The sequence below is a fragment of the Amaranthus tricolor genome, chromosome 17 (assembly GCF_026212465.1).
Source record: "Amaranthus tricolor cultivar Red isolate AtriRed21 chromosome 17, ASM2621246v1, whole genome shotgun sequence".
Taxonomy (NCBI): Eukaryota; Viridiplantae; Streptophyta; class Magnoliopsida; order Caryophyllales; family Amaranthaceae; genus Amaranthus; species Amaranthus tricolor.
Genome location: NC_080063.1, coordinates 3,454,723 through 3,480,999, shown reverse-complemented (window position 1 = coordinate 3,480,999; position 26,277 = coordinate 3,454,723).

Here is a 26,277-nt window from a genome sequence, read left to right as displayed (position 1 = left end):
ACAAGGATCAATGGTCAATGACGAATGAACGATGAAGAATGAACAAGGATCAATGATCAATGAAGAATAAACGATGAAGAATGAACAAGGATGAATGATAAATGAAGAATGAACGATGAAAAATGAACAAGGATCAATGATCAATGACGAATGAACAATGAAGAATGAACCAGGATCAATGATCAATGAAGAATGAACGATGAAGAATGAACAAGGATCAATGATCAATGACGACTGAACGATGAAGAATGAACAAGGATCAATGATCAACGAAGAATGAAAGATGAATAATGAACAAGGGTCAATGGTCAATGACGAATGAACGATGAAGAATGAACAAGGATCAATGTTCAATGAAGTATGAACGATGAAGAATGAACAAGGATCAATGATCAATGAAGAATGAACGATGAAGAATGAAAAAGGATTAATGGTCAATGACCAATGAACGATGAAGAATGAATAAGGATCAATGATCAATGAAGAATGAACGATGAAGAATGAACAAGGATCAATGATCAATGAAAAATGAAAGATGAAGAATGAACAAGGGTTAATGGTCAATGACAAATTAACGACGAAGAATGAACAAGGATCAATGATCAATGAAGAATAAACGATGAAGAATGAACAAGGATCAATGATCAATGAAAAATGAACGATGAAGAATGAACAAGGATCAATGATCAATGAAGAATGAATGATGAAGAATGAAAAAGGATCAATGGTCAATGACGAATGAATGATGAAGAATGAACAAGGATCAATGATCAATGAAGAATGAACGATGAAGAATGAACAAGGATCAATGATCAATAAAGAATGAACGATGAAGAATGAACAAGGATCAATGATCAATGACGAATGAACGATGAAGAATGAATAAGGATCAATGATCAATGAAGAATAAACGATGAAGAATGAACAAGGATCAATGTTCAAAGAAGAATGAACGATGATGAAATGAACCAGGATCAATGATCAATGACGAATGAACGATGAAGAATGAACAAGGATCAATGATCAATGAAGAATGAACGATGAAGAATGAACAAGGATCAATGATCAATGAAGAATGAACGATGAAGAATGAACAAGGATCAATGATCAATGACGAATGAACGATGAAGAATGAACAAGGATCAATGATCAATGAAAAATGAACGATGAAGAATGAACAAGGATCAATGGTCAATGACGAATGAACGATGAAGAATGAACAAGGATCAATGATCAATGAAAAATGAACGATGAAGAATGAACAAGGATCAATGGTCAATGACGAATGAACGATGAAGAATGAACAAGGATCAATGATAAATGAAGAATGAACGATGAAGAATGAACAAGGATCAATGATCAATGAAGAATGAACGATGAAGAATGAACAAGGATCAATGATCAATGACGAATGAACGATGAAGAATGAATAAGGATCAATGATCAATGAAGAATAAATGATGAAGAATGAACAAGGATAAATGTTCAAAGAAGAATGAACGATGAAGAATGAACCAGGATCAATGATCAATGACGAATGAACGATGAAGAATGAACAAGGATCAATGATCAATGAAGAATGAACGATGAAGAATGAACAAGGATGAATGATCAATGAAGAATGAACGATGAAGAATGAACAAGGATCAATGATCAATGACGAATGAACGATGAAGAATGAACAAGGATCAATGATCAATGAAAAATGAACGATGAAGAATGAACAAGGATCAATGGTCAATGACGAATGAACGATGAAGATTGAACAAGGATGAATGATCAATGAAAAATGAACGATGAAGAATGAACAAGGATCAATGGTCAATGACGAATGAACGATGAAGAATGAACAAGGATAAATGAAGATTGAATGATGATGAATGAACAAGGATCAATGATCAATGAAGAATGAACGATGAAGAATGAACAAGGATCAATGATCAATGAAGAATGAACGATGAAGAATGAACAAGGATCAATGATCAATGAAGAATGAACGATGAAGAATGAACAAGGATCAATGATCAATGACGAATGAACGATGAAGAATGAACAAGGATCAATGATCAATGAACAATGAACGATGAAGAATGAACAAGGATCAATGGTCAATGACGAATGAACGATGAAGAATGAACAAGGATAAATGATCAATGAAGAATAAACGATGAAGAATGAACAAGGATCAATGATCAATGAAAAATGAACGATGAAGAATGAACAAGGATCAATGATCAATGAAGAATGAATGATGAAGAATGAAAAAGGATCAATGGTCAATGACAAATGAATGATGAAGAATGAACAAGGATCAATGATCAATGAAGAATGAACGATGAAGAATGAACAAGGATTAATGGTCAATGACAAATGAACGATGAAGAATGAACAAGGATCAATGATCAATGAAGAATGAACGATGAAGAATGAACAAGGATGAATGATAAATGAAGAAAGAACGATGAAAAATGAACAAGGATCAATGATCAATGACGAATGAACAATGAAGAATGAACCAGGATCAATGATCAATGAAGAATGAACGATGAAGAATGAACAAGGATCAATGATCAATGACGACTGAACGATGAAGAATGAACAAGGATCAATGATCAACGAAGAATGAATGATGAATAATGAACAAGGGTCAATGGTCAATGACGAATGAACGATGAAGAATGAACAAGGATCAATGTTCAATGAAGTATGAACGATGAAGAATGAACAAGGATCAATGATCAATGAAGAATGAACGATGAAGAATGAAAAAGGATTAATGGTCAATGACCAATGAACGATGAAGAATGAACAAGGATCAATGATCAATGAAGAATGAACGATGAAGAATGAACAAGGATCAATGATCAATGAAGAATGAAAGATGAAGAATGAACAAGGGTTAATGGTCAATGACAAATTAACGACGAAGAATGAACAAGGATCAATGATCAATGAAGAATAAATGATGAAGAATGAACAAGGATCAATGATCAATGAAATATGAACGATGAAGAATGAACAAGGATCAATGATCAATGAAGAATGAATGATGAAGAATGAAAAAGGATCAATGGTCAATGACGAATGAATGATGAAGAATGAACAAGGATCAATGATCAATGAAGAATGAACGATGAAGAATGAACAAGGATCAATGATCAATAAAGAATGAACGATGAAGAATGAACAAGGATCAATGATCAATGACGAATGAACGATGAAGAATGAATAAGGATCAATGATCAATGAAGAATAAACGATGAAGAATGAACAAGGATCAATGTTCAAAGAAGAATGAACGATGATGAAATGAACCAGGATCAATGATCAATGACGAATGAACGATGAAGAATGAACAAGGATCAATGATCAATGAAGAATGAACGATGAAGAATGAACAAGGATCAATGATCAATGAAGAATGAACGATGAAGAATGAACAAGGATCAATGATCAATGACGATTGAACGATGAAGAATGAACAAGGATCAATGATCAATGAAAAATGAACGATGAAGAATGAACAAGGATCAATGGTCAATGACGAATGAACGATGAAGAATGAACAAGGATCAATGATCAATGAAAAATGAACGATGAAGAATGAACAAGGATCAATGGTCAATGACGAATGAACGATGAAGAATGAACAAGGATAAATGAAGACTGAATGATGATGAATGAACAAGGATCAATGATCAATGAAGAATGAACGATGAAGAATGAACAAGGATCAATGATCAATGAAGAATGAACGATGAAGAATGAACAAGGATCAATGATCAATGAAGAATGAACGATGAAGAATGAACAAGGATCAATGTTCAATGACGAATGAACGATGAAGAATGAACAAGGATCAATGATCAATGAAGAATGAACGATGAAGAATGAACAAGGATCAATGGTCAATGACGAATGAACGATGAAGAATGAACAAGGATAAATGAAGATTGAATGATGATGAATGAACAAGGATCAATGATCAATGAAGAATGAACGATGAAGAATGAACAAGGATCAATGATCAATGAAGAATGAAAGATGAAGAATGAACAAGGATCAATGATCAATGAAGAATGAACGATAAAGAATGAACTAGGATCAATGATCAATGACGAATGAACGATGAAGAATGAACAAGGATCAATGATCAATGAAGAATGAACGATGAAGAATGAACAAGGATCAATGATCAATGAAGAATGAACGATGAAGAATGAACAAGGATCAATGATCAATGACGAATGAACGATGAAGAATGAACAAGGATCAATGATCAATGAAGAATGAACGATGAAGAATGAACAAGGATCAATGGTCAATGACGAATGAACGATGAAGAATGAACAAGGATAAATGAAGATTGAATGATGATGAATGAACAAGGATCAATGATCAATGAAGAATGAACGATGAAGAATGAACAAGGATCAATGATCAATGAAGAATGAAAGATGAAGAATGAACAAGGATCAATGATCAATGAAGAATGAACGATGAAGAATGAACTAGGATCAATGATCAATGACGAATGAACGATGAAGAATGAACAAGGATCAATGATCAATGAAGAATGAACGATGAAGAATGAACAAGGATCAATGATCAATGACGAATGAACGATGAAGAATGAACAAGGATCAATGATCAATGAAAAATGAACGATGAAGAATGAACAAGGATCAATGGTCAATGACGAATGAACGATGAAGAATGAACAAGGATCAATGATCAATGAAAAATGAACGATGAAGAATGAACAAGGATCAATGGTCAAAGACGAATGAACGATGAAGAATGAACAAGGATAAATGAAGATTGAATGATGATGAATGAACAAGGATTAATGATCAATGAAGAATGAACGATGAAGAATGAACAAGGATTAATGATCAATGAAGAATGAACGATGAAGAATGAACAAGGATCAATGATCAATGACGAATGAACGATGAAGAATGAACAAGGATATATGATCAATGAAGAATGAACGATGAAGAATGAACAAGGATCAATGGTCAATGACGAATGAACGATGAAGAATGAACAAGGATAAATGAAGATTGAATGATGATGAATGAACAAGGATCAATGATCAATGAAGAATGAACGATGAAGAATGAACAAGGATCAATGATAAATGAAGAATGAAAGATGAAGAATGAACAAGGATCAATGATCAATGAAGAATGAACGATGAAGAATGAACTAGGATCAATGATCAATGACGAATGAACGATGAAGAATGAACAAGGATCAATGATCAATGAAGAATGAACGATGAAGAATGAACAAGGATCAATGATCAATGACGAATGAACGATGAAGAATGAACGAGGATCAATGATCAATGAAAAATGAACGATGAAGAATGAACAAGGATCAATGGTCAATGACGAATGAACGATGAAGAATGAACAAGGATCAATGATCAATGAAAAATGAACGATGAAGAATGAACAAGGATCAATGGTCAATGACGAATGAACGATGAAGAAGGAACAAGGATCAATGATCAGTGAAGAATGAACGATGAAGAATGAACTAGGATCAATGATCAATGATGAATGAACGATGAAGAATGAACAAGGATCAATGATCAATGAAGAATGAACGATGAAGAATGAATAAGGATGAATGATAAATGAAGAATGAACGATGAAGAATGAACAAGGATCAATGATCAATGACGAATAAACAATGAAGAATGAACAAGGATCAATGATCAATGAAGAATGAACGATGAAGAATGAACAAGGATCAATGATCAATGACGACTGAACGATGAAGAATGAACAAGGATCAATGATCAATGAAGAATGAACGATGAATAATGAACAAGGGTCAATGGTCAATGACGAATCAACGATGAAGAATGAACAAGGATCAATGATCAATGAAGAATGAACGATGAAGAATGAACTAGGATCAATGATCAATGACGAATGAACGATGAAGAATGAACAAGGATCAATGATCAATAAAGAATGAACGATGAAGAATGAACAAGGATCAATGATCAATGAAGAATGAACGATGAAGAATGAACAAGGATCAATGGTCAATGACGAATGAACGATGAAGAATGAACAAGGATAAATTAAGATTGAATGATGATGAATGAACAAGGATCAATGATCAATGAAGAATGAACGATGAAGAATGAACAAGGATCAATGATCAATGAAGAATCAACGATGAAGAATGAACAAGGATCAATGATCAATGAAGAATGAACGATGAAGAATGAACAAGGATCAATGTTCAATGACGAATGAACGATGAAGAATGAACAAGGATCAATGATCAATGAAGAATGAACGATGAAGAATGAACAAGGATCAATGGTCAATGACGAATGAACGATGAAGAATGAACAAGGATAAATGAAGATTGAATGATGATGAATGAACAAGGATCAATGATCAATGAAGAATGAACGATGAAGAACGAACAAGGATCAATGATCAATGAAGAATGAAAGATGAAGAATGAACAAGGATCAATGATCAATGAAGAATGAACGATAAAGAATGAACTAGGATCAATGATCAATGACGAATGAACGATGAAGAATGAACAAGGATCAATGATCAATGAAGAATGAACGATGAAGAATGAACAAGGATCAATGATCAATGAAGAATGAACGATGAAGAATGAACAAGGATCAATGATCAATGACGAATGAACGATGAATAATGAACAAGGATCAATGATCAATGAAGAATGAACGATGAAGAATGAACAAGGATCAATGGTCAATGACGAATGAACGATGAAGAATGAACAAGGATAAATGAAGATTGAATGATGATGAATGAACAAGGATCAATGATCAACGAAGAATGAACGATGAAGAATGAACAAGGATCAATGATCAATGAAGAATGAAAGATGAAGAATGAACAAGGATCAATGATCAATGAAGAATGAACGATGAAGAATGAACTAGGATCAATGATCAATGACGAATGAACGATGAAGAGTGAACAAGGATCAATGATCAATGAAGAATGAACGATGAAGAATGAACAAGGATCAATGATCAATGACGAATGAACGATGAAGAATGAACAAGGATCAATGATCAATGAAAAATGAACGATGAAGAATGAACAAGGATCAATGGTCAATGACGAATGAACGATGAAGAATGAACAAGGATCAATGATCAATGAAAAATGAACGATGAAGAATGAACAAGGATCAATGGTCAATGACGAATGAACGATGAAGAATGAACAAGGATAAATGAAGATTGAATGATGATGAATGAACAAGGATTAATGATCAATGAAGAATGAACGATGAAGAATGAACAAGGATTAATGATCAATGAAGAATGAACGATGAAGAATGAACCAGGATCAATGATCAATGACGAATGAACGATGAAGAATGAACAAGGATCAATGATCAATGAAGAATGAACGATGAAGAATGAACAAGGATCAATGGTCAATGACGAATGAACGATGAAGAATGAACAAGGATAAATGAAGATTGAATGATGATGAATGAACAAGGATCAATGATCAATGAAGAATGAACGATAAAGAATGAACAAGGATCAATGATCAATGAAGAATGAAAGATGAAGAATGAACAAGGATCAATGATCAATGAAGAATGAACGATGAAGAATGAACTAGGATCAATGATCAATGACGAATGAACGATGAAGAATGAACAAGGATCAATGATCAATGAAGAATGAACGATGAAGAATGAACAAGGATCAATGATCAATGACGAATGAACGATGAAGAATGAACAAGGATCAATGATCAATGAAAAATGAACGATGAAGAATGAACAAGGATCAATGGTCAATGACGAATGAACGATGAAGAATGAACAAGGATCAATGATCAATGAAAAATGAACGATGAAGAATGAACAAGGATCAATGGTCAATGACGAATGAACGATGAAGAAGGAACAAGGATCAATGATCAGTGAAGAATGAACGATGAAGAATGAACTAGGATCAATGATCAATGACGAATGAACGATGAAGAATGAACAAGGATCAATGATCAATGAAGAATGAACGATGAAGAATGAATAAGGATGAATGATAAATGAAGAATGAACGATGAAGAATGAACAAGGATCAATGATCAATGACGAATGAACAATGAAGAATGAACAAGGATCAATGATCAATGAAGAATGAACGATGAAGAATGAACAAGGATCAATGATCAATGACGACTGAACGATGAAGAATGAACAAGGATCAATGATCAATGAAGAATGAACGATGAATAATGAACAAGGGTCAATGGTCAATGACGAATCAACGATGAAGAATGAACAAGGATCAATGATCAATGAAGAATGAACGATGAAGAATGAACAAGGATGAATGATAAATGACGAATGAACGATGAAGAATGAACAAGGATCAATGATCAATGAAGAATGAACGATGAAGAATGAACAAGGATCAATGATCAATGAAGAATGAACGATGAAGGATGAACAAGGATCAATGATCAATGACGAATGAACGATGAAGAATGAACAAGGATCAATGATCAATGAAGAATGAACGATGAAGAATGAACAAGGATCAATGATCAATGAAGAATGAACGATGAAGAATGAACAAGGATCAATGATCAATGACGAATGAACGATGAAGAATGAACAAGGATCAATGATCAATGAAGAATGAACGATGAAGAATGAACAAGGATCAATGGTCAATGACGAATGAACGATGAAGAATGAACAAGGATAAATGAAGATTGAATGATGATGAATGAACAAGGATCAATGATCAATGAAGAATGAACGATGAAGAATGAACAAGGATCAATGATCAATGAAGAATGAAAGATGAAGAATGAACAAGGATCAATGATCAATGAAGAATGAACGATGAAGAATGAACTAGGATCAATGATCAATGACGAATGAACGATGAAGAATGAACAAGGATCAATGATCAATGAAGAATGAACGATGAAGAATGAACAAGGATCAATGATCAATGACGAATGAACGATGAAGAATGAACAAGGATCAATGATCAATGAAAAATGAACGATGAAGAATGAACAAGGATCAATGGTCAATGACGAATGAACGATGAAGAATGAACAAGGATCAATGATCAATGAAAAATGAACGATGAAGAATGAACAAGGATCAATGGTCAATGACGAATGAACGATGAAGAATGAACAAGGATAAATGAAGATTGAATGATGATGAATGAACAAGGATTAATGATCAATGAAGAATGAACGATGAAGAATGAACAAGGATTAATGATCAATGAAGAATGAACGATGAAGAATGAACCAGGATCAATGATCAATGACGAATGAACGATGAAGAATGAACAAGGATCAATGATCAATGAAGAATGAACGATGAAGAATGAACAAGGATCAATGGTCAATGACGAATGAACGATGAAGAATGAACAAGGATAAATGAAGATTGAATGATGATGAATGAACAAGGATCAATGATCAATGAAGAATGAACGATAAAGAATGAACAAGGATCAATGATCAATGAAGAATGAAAGATGAAGAATGAACAAGGATCAATGATCAATGAAGAATGAACGATGAAGAATGAACTAGGATCAATGATCAATGACGAATGAACGATGAAGAATGAACAAGGATCAATGATCAATGAAGAATGAACGATGAAGAATGAACAAGGATCAATGATCAATGACGAATGAACGATGAAGAATGAACAAGGATCAATGATCAATGAAAAATGAACGATGAAGAATGAACAAGGATCAATGGTCAATGACGAATGAACGATGAAGAATGAACAAGGATCAATGATCAATGAAAAATGAACGATGAAGAATGAACAAGGATCAATGGTCAATGACGAATGAACGATGAAGAAGGAACAAGGAGCAATGATCAGTGAAGAATGAACGATGAAGAATGAACTAGGATCAATGATCAATGACGAATGAACGATGAAGAATGAACAAGGATCAATGATCAATGAAGAATGAACGATGAAGAATGAATAAGGATGAATGATAAATGAAGAATGAACGATGAAGAATGAACAAGGATCAATGATCAATGACGAATGAACAATGAAGAATGAACAAGGATCAATGATCAATGAAGAATGAACGATGAAGAATGAACAAGGATGAATGATAAATGACGAATGAACGATGAAGAATGAACAAGGATCAATGATCAATGAAGAATGAACGATGAAGAATGAACAAGGATCAATGATCAATGAAGAATGAACGATGAAGGATGAACAAGGATCAATGATCAATGACGAATGAACGATGAAGAATGAACAAGGATCAATGATCAATGAAGAATGAACGATGAAGAATGAACAAGGATCAATGGTCATTGACGAATTAACGATGAAGAATGAACAAGGATAAATGAAGATTGAATGATGATGAATGAACAAGGATCAATGATCAATGAAGAATGAACGATGAAGAATGAACAAGGATCAATGATCAATGAAAAATGAAAGATGAAGAATGAACAAGGATCAATGATCAATGAAGAATGAACGATGAAGAATGAACTAGGATCAATGATCAATGACGAATGAATGATGAAGAATGAACAAGGATCAATGATCAATGAAGAATGAACGATGAAGAATGAACAAGGATCAATGATCAATGACGAATGAACGATGAAGAATGAACAAGGATCAATGGTCAATGAAGAATGAACGATGAAGAATGAACAAGTATCAATGCTCAATGAAGAATGAACGATGAAGAATGAACAAGGATCAATGATCAATGAAGAATGAACGATGAAGAATGAACAAGGATCAATGGTCAATGACGAATGAACGATGAAGAAGGAACAAGGATCAATGATCAATGAAGAATGAACAATGAAGAATGAACAAGGATTAATGGTAAATGACAAATGAACGATGAAGAATGAACAAGGATCAATGATCAATGAAGAATGAACGATGAAGAATGAATAAGGATGAATGATAAATGAAGAATGAACGATGAAGAATGAACAAGGATCAATGATCAATGACGAATGAACAATGAAGAATGAACAAGGATCAATGATCAATGAAGAATGAACGATGAAGAATGAACAAGGATCAATGATCAATGACGACTGAACGATGAAGAATGAACAAGGATCAATGATCAATGACGAATGAACGATGAAGAATGAACAAGGATCAATGATCAATGAAGAATGAACGATGAAGAATGAACAAGGATCAATGGTCAATGACGAATGAACGATGAAGAATGAACAAGGATAAATGAAGATTGAATGATGATGAATGAACAAGGATTAATGATCAATGAAGAATGAACGATGAAGAATGAACAAGGATTAATGATCAATGAAGAATGAACGATGAAGAATGAACCAGGATCAATGATCAATGACGAATGAACGATGAAGAATGAACAAGGATCAATGATCAATGAAGAATGAACGATGAAGAATGAACAAGGATCAATGGTCAATGACGAATGAACGATGAAGAATGAACAAGGATAAATGAAGATTGAATGATGATGAATGAACAAGGATCAATGATCAATGAAGAATGAACGATAAAGAATGAACAAGGATCAATGATCAATGAAGAATGAAAGATGAAGAATGAACAAGGATCAATGATCAATGAAGAATGAACGATGAAGAATGAACTAGGATCAATGATCAATGACGAATGAACGATGAAGAATGAACAAGGATCAATGATCAATGAAGAATGAACGATGAAGAATGAACAAGGATCAATGATCAATGACGAATGAACGATGAAGAATGAACAAGGATCAATGATCAATGAAAAATGAACGATGAAGAATGAACAAGGATCAATGGTCAATGACGAATGAACGATGAAGAATGAACAAGGATCAATGATCAATGAAAAATGAACGATGAAGAATGAACAAGGATCAATGGTCAATGACGAATGAACGATGAAGAAGGAACAAGGATCAATGATCAGTGAAGAATGAACGATGAAGAATGAACTAGGATCAATGATCAATGACGAATGAACGATGAAGAATGAACAAGGATCAATGATCAATGAAGAATGAACGATGAAGAATGAATAAGGATGAATGATAAATGAAGAATGAACGATGAAGAATGAACAAGGATCAATGATCAATGACGAATGAACAATGAAGAATGAACAAGGATCAATGATCAATGAAGAATGAACGATGAAGAATGAACAAGGATGAATGATAAATGACGAATGAACGATGAAGAATGAACAAGGATCAATGATCAATGAAGAATGAACGATGAAGAATGAACAAGGATCAATGATCAATGAAGAATGAACGATGAAGGATGAACAAGGATCAATGATCAATGACGAATGAACGATGAAGAATGAACAAGGATCAATGATCAATGAAGAATGAACGATGAAGAATGAACAAGGATCAATGGTCATTGACGAATTAACGATGAAGAATGAACAAGGATAAATGAATATTGAATGATGATGAATGAACAAGGATCAATGATCAATGAAGAATGAACGATGAAGAATGAACAAGGATCAATGATCAATGAAAAATGAAAGATGAAGAATGAACAAGGATCAATGATCAATGAAGAATGAACGATGAAGAATGAACTAGGATCAATGATCAATGACGAATGAATGATGAAGAATGAACAAGGATCAATGATCAATGAAGAATGAACGATGAAGAATGAACAAGGATCAATGATCAATGACGAATGAACGATGAAGAATGAACAAGGATCAATGGTCAATGAAGAATGAACGATGAAGAATGAACAAGTATCAATGCTCAATGAAGAATGAACGATGAAGAATGAACAAGGATCAATGATCAATGAAGAATGAACGATGAAGAATGAACAAGGATCAATGGTCAATGACGAATGAACGATGAAGAAGGAACAAGGATCAATGATCAATGAAGAATGAACGATGAAGAATGAACAAGGATTAATGGTAAATGACAAATGAACGATGAAGAATGAACAAGGATCAATGATCAATGAAGAATGAACGATGAAGAATGAATAAGGATGAATGATAAATGAAGAATGAACGATGAAGAATGAACAAGGATCAATGATCAATGACGAATGAACAATGAAGAATGAACAAGGATCAATGATCAATGAAGAATGAACGATGAAGAATGAACAAGGATCAATGATCAATGACGACTGAACGATGAAGAATGAACAAGGATCAATGATCAATGAAGAATGAACGATGAATAATGAACAAGGGTCCATGGTCAATGACGAATGAACGATGAAGAATGAACAAGGATCAATGTTCAATGAAGTATGAACGATGAAGAATGAACAAGGATCAATGATCAATGAAGAATGAACGATGAAGAATGAAAAAGGATTAATGGTCAATGACGAATGAACGATGAAGAATGAACAAGGATCAATGATCAATGAAGAATGAACGATGAAGAATGAACAAGGATCAATGATCAATGACGAATGAACGATGAAGAATGAACAAGGATCAATGATCAATGAAGAATGAACGATGAAGAATGAACAAGGATCAATGGTCAATGACGAATGAACGATGAAGAATGAACAACGATCAATGATCAATGAAGAATAAACGATGAAGAATGAACAAGGATCAATGATCAATGAAAAATGAACGATGAAGAATGAACAAGGATCAATGATCAATGAAGAATGAATGATGAAGAATGAAAAAGGATCAATGGTCAATGACGAATGAATGATGAAGAATGAACAAGGATCAATGATCAATGAAGAATGAACGATAAAGAATGAACAAGGATCAATGATCAATGAAGAATGAACGATGAAGAATGAACAAGGATCAATGATCAATGACGAATGAACGATGAAGAATGAATAAGGATCAATGATCCATGAAGAATAAACGATGAAGAATGAACAAGGATCAATGTTCAAAGAAGAATGAACGCTGAAGAATGAACCAGGATCAATGATCAATGACGAATGAAGGATGAAGAATGAACAAGAATCAATGATCAATGAAGAATGAACGATGAAGAATGAACAAGGATCAATGATCAATGAAGAATGAACGAAGAAGAATGAACAAGGATCAATGATCAATGACGAATGAACGATGAAGAATGAACAAGGATCAATGATCAATGAAAAATGAACGATGAAGAATGAACGAGGATCAATGGTCAATGACGAATGAACGATGAAGAATGAACAAGGATCAATGATCAATGAAAAATGAACGATGAAGAATGAACAAGGATCAATGGTCAATGACGAATGAACGATGAAGAATGAACAAGGATAAATGAAGATTGAATGATGATGAACGAACAAGGATCAATGATCAATGAAGAATGAACGATGAAGAATGAAGAAGGATAAATGATCAATGAAGAATGAACGATGATGAATGAACAAGGATCAATGATCAATGAAGATTGAACGATGAAGAATGAACAAGGATCAATGATCAATGACGAATGAACGATGAAGAATGAACAAGGATCAATGATCAATGAAGAATGAACGATGAAGAATGAACAAGGATCAATGATCAATGAAGAATGAACGATGAAGGATGAACAAGGATCAATGATCAATGACGAATGAACGATGAAGAATGAACAAGGATCAATGATCAATGAAGAATGAACGATGAAGAATGAACAAGGATCAATGGTCATTGACGAATGAACGATGAAGAATGAACAAGGATAAATGAAGATTGAATGATGATGAATGAACAAGGATCAATGATCAATGAAGAATGAACGATGAAGAATGAACAAGGATCAATGATCAATGAAGAATGAAAGATGAAGAATGAACAAGGATCAATGATCAATGAAGAATGAACGATGAAGAATGAACTAGGATCAATGATCAATGACGAATGAACGATGAAGAATGAACAAGGATCAATGATCAATGAAGAATGAACGATGAAGAATGAACAAGGATCAATGATCAATGACGAATGAACGATGAAGAATGAACAAGGATCAATGGTCAATGAAGAATGAACGATGAAGAATGAACAAGTATCAATGCTCAATGAAGAATGAACGATGAAGAATGAACAAGGATCAATGATCAATGAAGAATGAACGATGAAGAATGAACAAGGATCAATGGTCAATGACGAATGAACGATGAAGAAGGAACAAGGATCAATGATCAATGAAGAATGAACGATGAAGAATGAACAAGGATTAATGGTAAATGACAAATGAACGATGAAGAATGAACAAGGATCAATGATCAATGAAGAATGAACGATGAAGAATGAATAAGGATGAATGATAAATGAAGAATGAACGATGAAGAATGAACAAGGATCAATGATCAATGACGAATGAACAATGAAGAATGAACAAGGATCAATGATCAATGACGACTGAACGATGAAGAATGAACAAGGATCAATGAACAATGAAGAATGAACGATGAATAATGAACAGGGGTCAATGGTCAATGACGAATGAACGATGAAGAATGAACAAGGATCAATGTTCAATGAAGTATGAACGATGAAGAATGAACAAGGATCAATGATCAATGAAGAATGAACGATGAAGAATGAAAAAGGATTAATGGTCAATGACGAATGAACGATGAAGAATGAACAAGGATCAATGATCAATGAAGAATGAACGATGAAGAATGAACAAGGATCAATGATCAATGACGAATGAACGATGAAGAATGAACAAGGATCAATGATCAATGAAGAATGAACGATGAAGAATGAACAAGGATCAATGGTCAATGACGAATGAACGATGAAGAATGAACAAGGATCAATGATCAATGAAGAATAAACGATGAAGAATGAACAAGGATCAATGATCAATGAAAAATGAACGATGAAGAACGAACAAGGATCAATGATCAATGAAGAATGAAAGATGAAGAATGAACAAGGATCAATGATCAATGAAGAATGAACGATAAAGAATGAACTAGGATCAATGATCAATGACGAATGAACGATGAAGAATGAACAAGGATCAATGATCAATGAAGAATGAACGATGAAGAATGAACAAGGATCAATGATCAATGAAGAATGAACGATGAAGAATGAACAAGGATCAATGATCAATGACGAATGAACGATGAAGAATGAACAAGGATCAATGATCAATGAAGAATGAACGATGAAGAATGAACAAGGATCAATGGTCAATGACGAATGAACGATGAAGAATGAACAAGGATAAATGAAGATTGAATGATGATGAATGAACAAGGATCAATGATCAATGAAGAATGAACGATGAAGAATGAACAAGGATCAATGATCAATGAAGAATGAAAGATGAAGAATGAACAAGGATCAATGATCAATGAAGAATGAACGATGAAGAATGAACTAGGATCAATGATCAATGACGAATGAACGATGAAGAATGAACAAGGATCAATGATCAATGAAGAATGAACGATGAAGAATGAACAAGGATCAATGATCAATGACGAATGAACGATGAAGAATGAACAAGGATCAATGATCAATGAAAAATGAACGATGAAGAATGAACAAGGATCAATGGTCAATGACGAATGAACGATGAAGAATGAACAAGGATCAATGATCAATGAAAAATGAACGATGAAGAATGAACAAGGATCAATGGTCAATGACGAATGAACGATGAAGAAGGAACAAGGATCAATGATCAGTGAAGAATGAACGATGAAGAATGAACTAGGATCAATGATCAATGACGAATGAACGATGAAGAATGAACAAGGATCAATGATCAATGAAGAATGAACGATGAAGAATGAATAAGGATGAATGATAAATGAAGAATGAACGATGAAGAATGAACAAGGATCAATGATCAATGACGAATGAACAATGAAGAATGAACAAGGATCAATGATCAATGAAGAATGAACGATGAAGAATGAACAAGGATCAATGATCAATGACGACTGAACGATGAAGAATGAACAAGGATCAATGATCAATGAAGAATGAACGATGAATAATGAACAAGGGTCAATGGTCAATGACGAATCAACGATGAAGAATGAACAAGGATCAATGATCAATGAAGAATGAACGATGAAGAATGAACAAGGATGAATGATAAATGACGAATGAACGATGAAGAATGAACAAGGATCAATGATCAATGAAGAATGAACGATGAAGAATGAACAAGGATCAATGATCAATGAAGAATGAACGATGAAGGATGAACAAGGATCAATGATCAATGACGAATGAACGATGAAGAATGAACAAGGATCAATGATCAATGAAGAATGAACGATGAAGAATGAACAAGGATCAATGATCAATGAAGAATGAACGATGAAGAATGAACAAGGATCAATGATCAATGACGAATGAACGATGAAGAATGAACAAGGATCAATGATCAATGAAGAATGAACGATGAAGAATGAACAAGGATCAATGGTCAATGACGAATGAACGATGAAGAATGAACAAGGATAAATGAAGATTGAATGATGATGAATGAACAAGGATCAATGATCAATGAAGAATGAACGATGAAGAATGAACAAGGATCAATGATCAATGAAGAATGAAAGATGAAGAATGAACAAGGATCAATGATCAATGAAGAATGAACGATGAAGAATGAACTAGGATCAATGATCAATGACGAATGAACGATGAAGAATGAACAAGGATCAATGATCAATGAAGAATGAACGATGAAGAATGAACAAGGATCAATGATCAATGACGAATGAACGATGAAGAATGAACAAGGATCAATGATCAATGAAAAATGAACGATGAAGAATGAACAAGGATCAATGGTCAATGACGAATGAACGATGAAGAATGAACAAGGATCAATGATCAATGAAAAATGAACGATGAAGAATGAACAAGGATCAATGGTCAATGACGAATGAACGATGAAGAATGAACAAGGATAAATGAAGATTGAATGATGATGAATGAACAAGGATTAATGATCAATAAAGAATGAACGATGAAGAATGAACAAGGATTAATGATCAATGAAGAATGAACGATGAAGAATGAACCAGGATCAATGATCAATGACGAATGAACGATGAAGAATGAACAAGGATCAATGATCAATGAAGAATGAACGATGAAGAATGAACAAGGATCAATGGTCAATGACGAATGAACGATGAAGAATGAACAAGGATAAATGAAGATTGAATGATGATGAATGAACAAGGATCAATGATCAATGAAGAATGAACGATAAAGAATGAACAAGGATCAATGATCAATGAAGAATGAAAGATGAAGAATGAACAAGGATCAATGATCAATGAAGAATGAACGATGAAGAATGAACTAGGATCAATGATCAATGACGAATGAACGATGAAGAATGAACAAGGATCAATGATCAATGAAGAATGAACGATGAAGAATGAACAAGGATCAATGATCAATGACGAATGAACGATGAAGAATGAACAAGGATCAATGATCAATGAAAAATGAACGATGAAGAATGAACAAGGATCAATGGTCAATGACGAATGAACGATGAAGAATGAACAAGGATCAATGATCAATGAAAAATGAACGATGAAGAATGAACAAGGATCAATGGTCAATGACGAATGAACGATGAAGAAGGAACAAGGATCAATGATCAGTGAAGAATGAACGATGAAGAATGAACTAGGATCAATGATCAATGACGAATGAACGATGAAGAATGAACAAGGATCAATGATCAATGAAGAATGAACGATGAAGAATGAATAAGGATGAATGATAAATGAAGAATGAACGATGAAGAATGAACAAGGATCAATAATCAATGACGAATGAACAATGAAGAATGAACAAGGATCAATGATCAATGAAGAATGAACGATGAAGAATGAACAAGGATCAATGATCAATGACGACTGAACGATGAAGAATGAACAAGGATCAATGATCAATGAAGAATGAACGATGAATAATGAACAAGGGTCAATGGTCAATGACGAATCAACGATGAAGAATGAACAAGGATCAATGATCAATGAAGAATGAACGATGAAGAATGAACAAGGATGAATGATAAATGACGAATGAACGATGAAAAATGAACAAGGATCAATGATCAATGAAGAATGAACGATGAAGAATGAACAAGGATCAATGATCAATGAAGAATGAACGATGAAGGATGAACAAGGATCAATGATCAATGACGAATGAACGATGAAGAATGAACAAGGATCAATGATCAATGAAGAATGAACGATGAAGAATGAACAAGGATCAATGGTCATTGACGAATTAACGATGAAGAATGAACAAGGATAAATGAAGATTGAATGATGATGAATGAACAAGGATCAATGATCAATGAAGAATGAACGATGAAGAATGAACAAGGATCAATGATCAATGAAAAATGAAAGATGAAGAATGAACAAGGATCAATGATCAATGAAGAATGAACGATGAAGAATGAACTAGGATCAATGATCAATGACGAATGAATGATGAAGAATGAACAAGGATCAATGATCAATGAAGAATGAACGATGAAGAATGAACAAGGATCAATGATCAATGACGAATGAACGATGAAGAATGAACAAGGATCAATGGTCAATGAAGAATGAACGATGAAGAATGAACAAGTATCAATGCTCAATGAAGAATGAACGATGAAGAATGAACAAGGATCAATGATCAATGAAGAATGAACGATGAAGAATGAACAAGGATCAATGGTCAATGACGAATGAACGATGAAGAAGGAACAAGGATCAATGATCAATGAAGAATGAACGATGAAGAATGAACAAGGATTAATGGTAAATGACAAATGAACGATGAAGAATGAACAAGGATCAATGATCAATGAAGAATGAACGATGAAGAATGAATAAGGATGAATGATAAATGAAGAATGAACGATGAAGAATGAACAAGGATCAATGATCAATGACGAATGAACAATGAAGAATGAACAAGGATCAATGATCAATGAAGAATGAACGATGAAGAATGAACAAGGATCAATGATCAATGACGACTGAACGATGAAGAATGAACAAGGATCAATGATCAATGAAGAATGAACGATGAATAATGAACAAGGGTCCATGGTCAATGACGAATGAACGATGAAGAATGAACAAGGATCAATGTTCAATGAAGTATGAACGATGAAGAATGAACAAGGATCAATGATCAATGAAGAATGAACGATGAAGAATGAAAAAGGATTAATGGTCAATGACGAATGAACGATGAAGAATGAACAAGGATCAATGATCAATGAAGAATGAACGATGAAGAATGAAAAAGGATCAATGCTCAATGAGGAATGAACGATGAAGAATGAACAAGGATCAATGATCAATGAAGAATGAACGATGAAGAATGAACAAGGATCAATGATCAATGAAGAATGAACGATTAAGAATGAACAAGGGTCAATGATCAATGAAGAATGAACGATGAAGAATGAACAAGGATCAATGATCAATGACGAATGAACGATGAAGAATGAACAAGGATCATTGATCAATGAAGAATGAACAATGAAGAATGAACAAGGATCAATGATCAATGAAGAATGAACGATGAAGAATGAAAAAGGATCAATGGTCAATAACGAATGAACGATGAAGAATGAACAAGGATAAATGAAGATTGAATGATGATGAATGAACAAGAATCAATGATCAATGAAGAATGAACGATGAAGAATGAACAAGGATCAATGATCAATGAAGAATGAACGATGAAGAATGAATAAGGATCAATGATCAATGAAGAGGGAACGATGAATAATGAACAAGGATTAATGATCAATGACGAATGAACGATGAAGAATGAACAAGGATCAATGATCAATGAAGAAGGAACGATGAAGAATGAACAAGGATCAATGGTCAATGACGATGGAACGATGAAGAATGAACAAGGATCAATGAGCAATGAAGAATGAACGATGAAGAATGAACAAGTATCAATAATCAATCAAAAATGAACGATGAAGAATGAACAAGGATCAATGATCAATGAAGAATGAACGATGAAGAATGAACAAGGATCAATGGTCAATGACGAATGAAAGAAGAAGAATGAACAAGGATCAATGATCAATGAAGAATGAAAGATGAAGAATGAACAAGGATTAATGGTCAATGACGAATGAACAACGAAGAATGAACAAGGATCAATGATCAATGAAGAATGAACGATGAAGAATGAATAAGGATGAATGATAAATGAAGAATGAACAATGAAGAATGAACAAGGATCAATGATCAATGACGAATGAACAATGAAGAATGAACAAGGATCAATGATCAATGAAGAATGAACGATGAAGAATGAACAAGGATCAATGGTCAGTGGCGAATGAACGATGAAGAATGAACAAGGATCAATGATCAATGAAGAATAAACGATGAATAATGAACAAGGGTGAATGGTCAATGACGAATTAACGATGAAGAATGAACAAGGATCAATGATCAATGAAGAATGAACGATGAAGAATGAACAAGGGTCAATGGTCAATGACGAATGAACGATGAAGAATGAACCAGGATCAATGATCAATGACGAATGAACGATGAAGAATGAACAAGGATCAATGATAAATGAAGAATGAACGATGAAGAATGAACAAGGGTCAATGGTCAATGACGAAGGAATGATGAAGAATGAACAAGGATCAATGATCAATGAAGTATGAACGATGAAGAATGAACAAGGATCAATGATCAATGAAGAATAAACGATAAAGAATGAAAAAGGATTAATGGTCAATGACGAATGAACGATGAAGAATGAACAAGGATCAATGATCAATGAAGAATGAACGATGAAGAATGAACAAGGATCAATGATCAATAAAGAATGAACGATGAAGAATGAACAAGGATCAATGATCAATGACGAATGAACGATGAAGAATGAACAAGGATCAATGATCAATGACGAATGAACGATGAAGAATGAACAAGGATCAATGATCAATGAAGAATGAACGATGAAGAATGAACAAGGATCAATGATCAATGAAGAATGAACGATGAAGAATGAACCAGGATCAATGATCAATGACGAATGAACGATGAAGAATGAACAAGGATCATTGATCAATGAAGAATGAACGATGAAGAATGAACAAGGATCAATGATCAATGACGAATGAACGATTAAGAATAAACAAGGATCAATGATCAATGAAGAATGAACGATGAAGAATGAACAAGGATTAATGATCAATGAAGAATAAATGATGAAGAATGAACAAGGATCAATGATCAATGACGAATGAATGATGAAGAATGAACCAGGATCAATGATCAATGAAGAATGAACGATGAAGAATGAATGAGGATCAATGATCAATGACGAATGAACGATGAAGAATGAACAAGGATCAATGATCAATGAAGAATGAATGGTGAAGAATGAACAAGGATCAATGGTCAATGACGAATGAATGATGAAGAATGAACAAGGATCAATGATCAATGAAGAATGAACGATGAAGAATGAACAAGGATCAATGCTCAATGACGAATGAACGATGAAGAATGTACAAGGATAAATGATTAATGAAGAATGAACGATGAAGAATGAAAAAGGATCAATGCTCAATGAGGAATGAACGATGAAGAATGAACAAGGATCAATGATCAATGAAGAATGAACGATGAAGAATGAACAAGGATCAATGATCAATGAAGAATGAACGATGAAGAATGAAAAAGGATCAATGCTCAATGAGGAATGAACGATGAAGAATGAACAAGGATCAATGATCAATGAAGAATGAACGATGAAGAATGAACCAGGATCAATGATCAATGACGAATGAACGATGAAGAATGAACAAGGATCATTGATCAATGAAGAATGAACGATGAAGAATGAACAAGGATCAATGATCAATGAAGAATGAACGATGAAGAATGAACAAGGATCAATGATCAATGAAGAATAAACGATGAATAATGAACAAGGGTGAATGGTCAATGACGAATTAACGATGAAGAATGAACAAGGATCAATGATCAATGAAGAATGAACGATGAAGAATGAACAAGGGTCAATGGTCAATGACGAATGAACGATGAAGAATAAACCAGGATCAATGATCAATGACGAATGAACGATGAAGAATGAACAAGGATCAATGATAAATGAAGAATGAACGATGAAGAATGAACAAGGGTCAATGGTCAATGACGAAGGAATGATGAAGAATGAACAAGGATCAATGATCAATGAAGTATGAACGATGAAGAATGAACAAGGATCAATGATTAATGAAGAATGAACGATAAAGAATGAAAAAGGATTAATGGTCAATGACGAATGAACGATGAAGAATGAACAAGGATCAATGATCAATGAAGAATGAACGATGAAGAATGAACAAGGATCAATGATCAATAAAGAATGAACGATGAAGAATGAACAAGGATCAATGATCAATGACGAATGAACGATGAAGAATGAACAAGGATCAATGATCAATGACGAATGAACGATGAAGAATGAACAAGGATCAATGATCAATGAAGAATGAACGATGAAGAATGAACAAGGATCAATGATCAATGAAGATTGAACGATGAAGAATGAACCAGGATCAATGATCAATGACGAATGAACGATGAAGAATGAACAAGGATCATTGATCAATGAAGAATGAACGATGAAGAATGAACAAGGATCAATGATCAATGACGAATGAACGATTAAGAATAAACAAGGATCAATAATCAATGAAGAATGAACGATGAAGAATGAACAAGGATTAATGATCAATGAAGAATAAATGATGAAGAATGAACAAGGATCAATGATCAATGACGAATGAATGATGAAGAATGAACCAGGATCAATGATCAATGAAGAATGAACGATGAAGAATGAATGAGGATCAATGATCAATGACGAATGAACGATGAAGAATGAACAAGGATCAATGATCAATGAAGAATGAATGGTGAAGAATGAACAAGGATCAATGGTCAATGACGAATGAATGATGAAGAATGAACAAGGATCAATGATCAATGAAGAATGAACGATGAAGAATGAACAAGGATCAATGCTCAATGACGAATGAACGATGAAGAATGTACAAGGATAAATGATTAATGAAGAATGAACGATGAAGAATGAAAAAGGATCAATGCTCAATGAGGAATGAACGATGAAGAATGAACAAGGATCAATGATCAATGAAGAATGAACGATGAAAAATGAACAAGGATCAATGATCATTGACCCTTGTTCATTCTTAATCGTTCATTCTTCATTGATCATTGATCCTTGTTCATTCTTCATCGTTCATTCTTCATTGATCATTGATCCTTGTTCATTCTTCATCGTTCATTCCTCATTGAGCATTGATCCTTTTTCATTCTTCATCGTTCATTCTTCATTGATCATTGATCCTTGTTCATTCTTCATCGTTCATTCGTCATTGACCATTAATCCTTTTTCATTCTTCATCGTTCATTCTTCATTGATCATTGATCCTTGTTCATTCTTCATCGTTCATACTTCATTGAACATTGATCCTTGTTCATTCTTCATCGTTCATTCGTCATTGATCATTAATCCTTGTTCATTCTTCATCGTTCATTCGTCATTGATCATTGATCCTCATTCATTCTTCATCGTTCATTCTTCATTGATCATTGATCCTTGTTCATTCTTCATCATTCATTCGTCATTGATCATTGATCCTTGTTCATTCTTCATCATTTATTCTTCATTGATCATTAATCCTTGTTCATTCTTCATCGTTCATTCTTCATTGATCATTGATCCTTGTTTATTCTTAATCGTTCATTCGTCATTGATCATTGATCCTTGTTCATTCTTCATCGTTCATTCTTCATTGATCATTGATCCTTGTTCATTCTTCATCGTTCATTCGTCATTGATCATTGATCCTGGTTCATTCTTCATCGTTCATTCTTCATTGATCATTGATCCTTGTTCATTCTTCATCGTTCATTCTTCATTGATCATTGATCCTTGTTCATTCTTCATCGTTCATTCGTCATTGATCATTGATCCTTGTTCATTCTTCATCGTTCATTCTTTATTGATCATTGATCCTTGTTCATTCTTCATCGTTCATTCTTCATTGATCATTGATCCTTGTTCATTCTTCATCGTTCATTCGTCATTGACCATTAATCCTTTTTCATTCTTCATCGTTCATTCTTCATTAATCATTGATCCTTGTTCATTCTTCATCGTTCATACTTCATTGATCATTGATCCTTGTTCATTCTTCATCATTCCTTCGTCATTGACCATTGACCCTTGTTCATTCTTCATCGTTCATTCTTCATTGATCATTGATCCTTGTTCATTCTTCATCGTTCATTCGTCATTGATCATTGATCCTGGTTCATTCTTCATCGTTCATTCTTCATTGATCATTGATCCTTGTTCATTCTTCATCGTTCATTCTTCATTGATCATTGATCCTTGATCATTCTTCATCGTTCATTCGTCATTAATCATTGATCCTTGTTCATTCTTCATCTTTCATTCTTCATTGATCATTGATCCTTGTTCATTCTTCATCGTTCATTCTTCATTGATGATTGATCCTTGTTCATTCTTTATTGATCATTGATCCTTGTTCGTTCTTCATCGTTCATTCTTCATTGATCAATGATCCTTGTTCATTCTTCATTGTTCATTCTTCATTGAACATTGATCCTTGTTCATTCTTCATCGTTCATTCGTCATTGACCATTGACCCTTGTTCATTATTCATCGTTTATTCTTCATTGATCATTGATCCTTGTTCATTCTTTATCGTTCAGTCGTCATTGATCATTGATCCTTGTTCATTCTTCATCGTTCATTCTTCATTGATCATTGATCCTTGTTCATTTTTCATTGTTCATTCGTCATTGATCATTGATCCTTGTTCATTCTTCATCGTTCATTCTTCATTTATCATTCATCCTTGTTCATTCTTCATCGTTCATTCTTAATTGATCATTGATCCTTATTCATTCTGCATCGTTCATTTGTCATTGACCATTAATCCTTGTTCATTCTTCATCGTTCATTCTTCATTGATCATTGATCCTTGTTCATTCTTCATCATTCATTCGTCATTGACCATTGATCCTTTTTCATTCTTCATCATTCATTCTTCATTGATCATTGATCCTTGTTCATTCTTCACCGTTCATTTTTCATTGGTCATTGATCCTTGTTCATTCATCATCGTTTATTCTTCAT